Source organism: Akebia trifoliata, chromosome 1, assembly GCF_017979445.1.
Source record: "Akebia trifoliata isolate Shusen 1 chromosome 1, ASM1797944v1, whole genome shotgun sequence".
NCBI classification, from domain to species: Eukaryota; Viridiplantae; Streptophyta; class Magnoliopsida; order Ranunculales; family Lardizabalaceae; genus Akebia; species Akebia trifoliata.
This window is the reverse complement of record NC_141375.1, coordinates 9,691,532-9,699,644: the sequence shown is the minus strand read 5'-3', so window position 1 is coordinate 9,699,644 and position 8,113 is coordinate 9,691,532. Positions and strand designations below refer to the sequence as shown.

The 8,113-nt window shown below is 35.5% G+C and overlaps 1 pseudogene; it reads right to left on the bottom strand.

Annotated features, from left to right (window-relative positions):
• Positions 1–443: 443 nt before the first annotated feature.
• Positions 444–7,569, bottom strand: LOC147410666 (protein PIN-LIKES 7-like; annotated as a pseudogene).
• Between the last annotated feature and the right edge of the window lie 544 nt (positions 7,570–8,113).

Genomic DNA, 8,113 nt, shown 5'->3' with positions numbered 1-8,113 from the left:
CCTTCAATTGAAGGCTTACCTTAACAGCATCAACGTTCTTTTACTTCATATCTGTAGCACAATGGAGGTATGTAAACTTTGCCACGGATGTAACAAAAGCGTCTCGATGTGTCTGCATGGCCATCACTGCAGTAACATGCACAACATGTTTGAAGCCTTGTAAACATTGTGACATGACTACCTTATCATCACTCTGGCCAAGAGTCACACTGAATGCCGCCAGCATTGGAGCCCAGCAAACCTCCACCATAAACCGCAGTATTGCTACATCTATGATGGTATAGTAGACAGACCTGCAATATAAAAAAGAATGTACTTCACAAGAAAGATCCAGAATAAGAATGGTCTATCAATGACACAATGATACTGATAGTAGATACACAGGCAAAAGGCTGATCTAATAGATGGCTACGATCATCCAGCGGAGACTAGCTTCAAAGATCTCATAGGTGGAACAATAGAATTGTGGGTGCCACCCTACTACTTACTTGGAATGACACGTAGACCGTTGACCATACAGTCAGGGCGAGAGCTGCCACCAAGTATGTCCACAAAAAGAGGACGGAGCACTCTTCTTGACCCACATCAAACAATTGTGTCGTAATACCTGTGAATGGTTTCATAATCATGATTAAATATTTATTATCACATAATTATTTGACAATTGGACGTAATGAAGAGATGATTGAAAGGCTTTCATCTAATATGTATTAGTTACATACCGATATTCATGGCTGGTGGCAGTGTAAACTGTACCATAAGCTCGTATAGGAACAATGGGTCTGAGGGAAGGAGACCAAGATCGCCCGCTACTTTAACTACTCCAATTCCAATTGCAAGAAGGATCATGTACCGTATACAAATAATTTCAATAACAACCAGAGGTTTCAATTTAGTTTACCGTAATCCTGTTTTAAGTTTAAAATAATAAACTTGGTTAAGATTCTGAATTTAAATCAATCAAAGTGGTGAACTGAATGATTAAAGATTTTCACCTTGAGTGAGGTTGCCCCCAATAATAAAGTGATGCAAGGAATTGTGCCATCTTTGCAGAATAATTTTGATATCATCATTCAGGAATTAAAAAAAACAAATGAAAAAGCCCAAATGTTTTACAAGATAAGCTTAGGTTTTACTTTTAATACTACATACCCAAGTAAATTGATAGAGTCTTGGATCACTCTTAGTGGAGCTCCATCACCAATGATGAGATTTTGCAGCCATGGTGTTGCCCCAAAAATGAATCCCACAATCTAATAAGCCACAGAGAAGCATAATTTTGAATTAACCACCAACAAAGTAGAGGTAGTGAAGCGTTTCTTAAGGATATAAACCGAGATCATAAAAAAAACTTACAGCAACAATGGTCTGAGGTGCCAATAATTCCTCAGCAATTTGGTGAAGAACAACAGTTAATTTACCCCAGAAAACACCTTGTCACCTATGAGCTTCTCGTTGGATAAGTGAGGTACAATTTGCAATGAAAATAGTTTCAAATTTTGGGATCAAGAACACAATATTATACTTACAGCTTGGTTATTTGTATTTTCACCAATGGGTTTTGTTGATGCCACTAGTACAACCACCTGTCTTGATCTTCTCCCTTTAGAAGGTGAGTTTCCCCATTGGAATCCAAATCCTTATTGGGTAGCCTTGAGTATTCCTCCTTAGACGCTAGAAGTGCTTTGTACTTTATGCCCCAAATACGTAAAAGACGGTAAGTGTGAGACCAAATAAAGAAATCTCCGAGCTGCATAAAGTGAAAAACTAGCCTTAAAATTAGAAGTCCAAACCCAATGAAGCTGAAAAATCACTCTGTAGCGAACTCATTGAGTCACAAATCCTTTAGGATAATTGACACCACTAGCTACATCATAGTTTAATCCTAGTTGATGATTCATAAATAGCCCACGGCGGAGTTGAGTTGGCTTGTGAATTGTGATGCATAATTGAAGGAATCCAACTTGGAGTTCTCCAAGACATTAACCCAAATGTATGATCACAAACACCACTCATTCTGTTTCATTTTATGGAAAGAAGGAAAATGTAAGATTGGTTTACCGCCATGGAGAAGAATGCATAGGATAGTCCAACAGAGCTGCAAATACTACTTTCACCGAACGGGCTACCATCCTCTTTACAAATTGCAGGTACAATTATCAAGAGAAGGTTCCCCAAGTTTCTTGCTCAATAAAAAACAACAATGCAAACTAATGAGGACTAAGTAATTAGGATGAATATTGACGAATAAGTAGAAACTATGAACTCTTGAGACAATAACCTGTTGAACGTGTAGCAATGATTAGGCCTTATAGATGAGGTTCGGGTTTCAGTAGGTTTACACATTTTAGGAACAGTGTCTTGGAGAATGGTGTCCGGTTCCTATAATATAGGAATGGTGTCTAAGTGGCACGTTAAGATAGGCATTTATAGCACATTGGGCTCCTAACCAAGCCGTTTTCTTTAGGCACACAGCACGATGTGTTTATTCTTAAATAAAAATCTGTTATGTTTCCAGGGAGGTACCGAAGATCTGCTGACGGAGTGTACACGATGGGAAATGGGTCTCTCTCCTTATAAGCTCCTGGGCTTCTCCACTCACTCACTTACAATTGGAAGTCCATCCCTTCCAAGGATAAAGAGGGTGCAACCCATAGCTGGTGTACTGAATGCAGATAACGATGGAACCTACAGGAGTGACCTAGAAACAAATCCACCTCCAATCTCGGTTCCACCACAATACTCAATAACAGGCTTGTAGTGAGCTCCCCCCCATCAGCCATAGGTATTCCTCAACACTAGATGCCTCACCCGTGGAGCTGAAGCATCTACTAGATTCAAATGGACATAGCATTAATCAATCAATAATTAGAACCAGTTACATTGTTCCCATGCATTCCATTTAAAGCATGCACATAAAAAAATTAATGTACACAAGTATATGAGTATTCTTGTACTTTTATATGTATATTAACACACAAGACATAGAATGGATAAATGAATTTGTCAGAAATATGAAAAGAAGTCGATACCTGTACAAACTTTGCAAATCCAGAACCAAGTGGATATCCATTACACAGAGCCATGGAAGCCCCATTCAATAGAGAAGCATAAACTAGCCAAGCGCCCATCATCCAGCCAAGATTAGTGAGCCAAGCAACAATATAACCTCTACGAATATTCATGTGGCACCACGCATCACCAGCAACCTTTAGAGGAGTCGCATGTGTCCATGGAATTGCTTTTGGTTCTCCTATTATTAATCAATCTGCTTTAGAAACGGTTAAGTACTTTCATTGATCAGTGTGTGGCTAGCTAATGCATTTGCAGCCAATGTTGCAAGAACCTGAAGTTCAGAACCACAGGGTGCATATGGTCAAGGTATAAAATCTCATTCCATTCAATCTTTTGGGTCAATGTTTAATTCCGTTTTTGGCTAAAACTGGAATGTGCCACCGAAAAACTCCAAACTAGCAGAAAATTCTGAACATGCATTTGCAACTTCTGAGTTTTGACAGACAAACATTATCAAAATAAATAAATCAATAACTTTGGACTAATTTCCTAAATTATTATCATAAAACAACTTATATAAAGTATGCAACATAATACTTAAGTTTTGAGAATTTGATGGTAATTTGTTGTAAATTACCTGTAGTTCTAGACGAGAAAAGAATGTTAGTGAATGCTTCTATGGGTTGTTCAACTTCAGTGAAAGCATCTCCCCTGCAATTTTGACACGGAAGATTGCTAATTAGGTTGGCTGCAATTCGATGATGTCAAGGCTAATACTTGCTACTTAGTGAGAAATAGGAATAGCAACAGGATAATATTTGGCTATATTATTCTGTTATAATAATCATTCTATTTGATAATAGTTTATTATTTATTCGTTCTCTCCATCGTCTAACTTGGAATATTGTACTCTTAAACCAATTAAGTGAAAAATTGCCCATCATGTGCTCAAATCATTTATTAGCAATCCAACCTTGAGAGGAACCAGAATTTATTCATGCAGCCATCCTTCTTTTTATTTATTATTAATACATACTTAGTAGCTCTTCTTTTCTGTTAGAAGATGAATCCAAGCTTTGGAGAAGTACCATTCCATTTATTTGAGAGATAGAAGTAGCTAAAGGGTGAACCAAATCACCAACACATTTAAAAACTATAATGATATCATGAAACTAAATTAATGTGATTCTCAATAGCAGATAACTCAATGACTTCGTTACATAGGTAGTGCAAAATAAAATTTGAATTTATTGAGAGGCATGAATTGTAGCACTATCTTATGGAAACTATTCCTCAAATGATAATCTTTATATTATCATCTTGATACCATTTGTGCTGAAATTTAGGTAGTATGTTTCGAGAAATTGACAAGATCATGTAAACTGCAAAACAAAAACATATCCAAGCAACCAAAATATTTTGTATTATATCACCAACTTACATCAACATCTCTAGCTTTCACGTTCTTTGGTTTTACCAAATTAGGATTCTGAATCTCAACTGCAATCTACAACTTAAGAAGCAAATCAAATGAGGATTCCACATACTATGATTTAATTATAGTACTAAACATTCAGAAAAATGAAAAGCCACAACATAAAATTCAACCAATAAAATAATAAGGAATTAGTGTATGCTAAAAACATATATTTCTTTTCTTTCCCTCTTCAAGAAAGCCGAGGGAACACCCATAGATCCTGCCTCATTCCTGTATTAATGTTGTGAGTTCAATACTTATTGGAAAAAACAGAAAAGTTGTAAGTTTAAGTATGCTATCTTTTTTTTTTTCTTAAGAATGCTATCTAGCTCTGCACAGAGACAACTTCATATATTTTTAGTGGAAGAAGTGCCTACTAGTTTACGGTGTAGGTGCTATCAGTTTTGGATCCTTGAAGACTGAATTGCTGAATCTAACAATCTAAACCTACTCGTGTTCAAATTCATATCATGTTCTAAATATCATTTTCTTCTTACAACTTCTATTTTTATTTCTTCTGTTTTTTTTATAAGTGAAGATGTATATATTAAGAGAACAAAAAAAGGGAACCACCTCTAGTTACAAAAGCATATAGCTACAAATGATGTACAAAAAAGCTACAAAGTCTACAAGGCCATAAAGGCACCTAAAAGAACATTTCCCACGTACAATACCAACTCCTCACAAGGAAAACTTTTTTAGGATCCATATCTCGTTTTTTCTATATTAAAGTTCAGGATTTTTTTACAAAAAGATACTATTAGGTTATGTTTGGTAATACTTCTAAAGTCTGAAGTCTAGAAACTAGAAATCAGACTTCAGAAGTTTCATCCAGTGTCTCCCCCCCCCCCTCCCCCCTCCCATCGTTGGTTCAAAACTTTTGAATTTCGGCAATGAAATCTGGAACCAAACTAACAAAAATAAAGCTTCTGAATTCTAAGTTTATAAGGTGAACCACCTGCATTCAGACTTCAGAAGTGTTACCAAACACACACTTAGTGCCAGGTCATAGAAATGAGTTTTTCATGTGATTTACGAATCCCGATAGTGTGTTGAACTTGTGTGACTTGCATTATCACATAATAAGCTAGGGATACTACCTAACATATGTTACCTATGTAATATATACATAGTCATACACAAGGTTATAAAAACCAGATCAATAACCAAACGGAAATTTTGCTCAACTAGTCGGTACCCAATTCAATCGGTCAGACAGATTTCTATTTATTAAACAAGATATATACATATATATGAACAAGCAAATAAAACTAGCGAATTGAACCTAAATGGACCAAGAAACAAATTATCTCTGCCTATCCCCCTACAAACCGTGAACTGTAAACCCGAATTCAAACGGAGCGAACCAAACGAACCAGTTAACATAGGTCTAATACATGAGTACATCTTAGTAAGAAGTCTACTGGATTCCTAATTTCCTTATTAAATCAAATCCTAATTGTTCAAGTATCATAGAATTTCTTGATTCCTAGATGACTCAGATGATAACTCAATTTAATTCAAGGTTGTCGAGTTTGAATATTTAGTTCAACTCAGATTACTTCAACAGAATTAAAAAAAAAAATTAAATAGAATTAAAAAACAGTCATCAATTTAGCTCTAAAAGTACACCAAAACTCAAATTAAACAAGAAAAACCTAAAAATCTCAATCGAAGAAACAATGAGAGAGAGAGAGAGATCTTACGCATCTCTTCGGGAGTTGAGAAGTGTCTTCGAACTATAGGTTTTCCCTTGAATTTCCCCCTTCCCAATGTCGAGCACGACAGATTTGAACTCCGATTCTGAAATTGATCAAAAGAAAGAAAATATTTTTTTTTTCGAACAATCTTCCTTCCACACTGAAAATTTGGAATCTTAAGATTTTGGAGAAATCTAAGATGGGATTGCTACTTGAAGAGTTTCTAGCTTGTCGCGTGAAGTGATGCAACAAACATGAGAAGTCGATCGAGGGAGAAATTGAGAGAGCGACTGAGAGAGAGAGAGAGACTGAGAGGTCTATCACGGGAGCGACTGAGCGACTGAGCTGAGATCGAGAGATCGATCGAGGAAGTGACTGAGAGAGAGATGAGATCGAGAGATTAATCGAGGGAGAGACTGAGAGAGCAATTGAGAGAGAGCCTGAGAGATCGATCAAGGGAGTGACTGAGAGAGAGAGAGATGAAATCGAGTTCGATCGAGAGAGGGACAGAGAGAGAGAGAGAGAGTTCCATCGAGGGAGTGGCTGACAGAGAGAGAGAGAGGCTTTGTTTGGAAAAGTTGTATGTAAAGTTGCTGATGCTGAATTAAGTTGCTGAAGCTGAGAGAAAGTTGTTGTTGCTGTTGCTGAAGTAACTTGTTGAATTGAGTATATTGTTTGGTAAGATACTGTTTAATTGTGCTATTAAGATGTTGAACTATTTGGTAACATGTTGTCTACAAAAAGCTAGATGAAATTAAAAAATAATATTAAAAAAATAGATTATTTATCTGATATAAGTAATAATATGTTAATAATAAGTATAAACATAGGATTTAATATTAAAAATAAAAATAAAAATTCAATTTCATTTTTCTGTACTAACATATTTACTGTCTATCAAATAAAAAATAAATAATTAAATAAAATTTTACATCATGTATATATGGCATTATAAATTTGTTGAGCAATCTCATCTCATACAACATTCATATCAGCAATCAATTCATCATCAACTTCATTTGGTGTCGTATTAGATGCGCCTCTTCTATCAATGTCAACATTTTCATCCTCATATTGTGTAAACCAACTATCAGTAACTGATTGTTGTCGGATAAAATTATGTAAGCCCATGCACACACATACAATACGTATCTGAGTCACAAAAGAGTATGAAGCCATCCGTTTCAAAATCGGAAATCGTTTCTTCAATATACCGAAACAACGCTCAATAACGTTTCTGTACGAAGAGTGATAATAATTAAACCACTCCTCCTTCGTTCTTGGCCCATTTCTTCTACGAAAATCATGAATGTGATACCGTGTATTATGATATGGTGCAAGATATCCTCGCATATTTTGGTAACCCGTATCAACCATGTAATATCTTCCTAAGATGATTAAGATATTTTTTTCAGTAAATTTAAATTACCTTAATGGATATAAAAATATCAAAAATAAGAAAATAAAATAACGTTTCATTACCAATAGGAGGATGTGGGAAATTCAAACTCGGATCGCTAAGTGCAGATTGAAAGACTCGTCAATCGTGTGCTGAACCTTCCTATCCAGCCAAAACAAAAGTGAACTGCATGTCAAATGAACAAATAGCCAAGCCATTTTGTGTACATTCAATCTTTCTTCCTGATCGAAATGGTATTTGTTTGTCAAATGGTATAATTGCAGGTATATGAGTCCTGTCAATTGCACCTACACAATCCTGTTTCATTTAAAAGTAAATATTAAATAATTATTATGTCATTGATTATATTAATTCAAATATTGCATAATTAATTACCTTAAACCATGAAAAATATTGTCGATCTGCTAATATTTTAGGTGGTGTGACGCTCAAGTCAGGTGTTTTTATTAAGTCATGGGCAAAACTATATAATGCTTACAACACATGATGAAAATATCGACT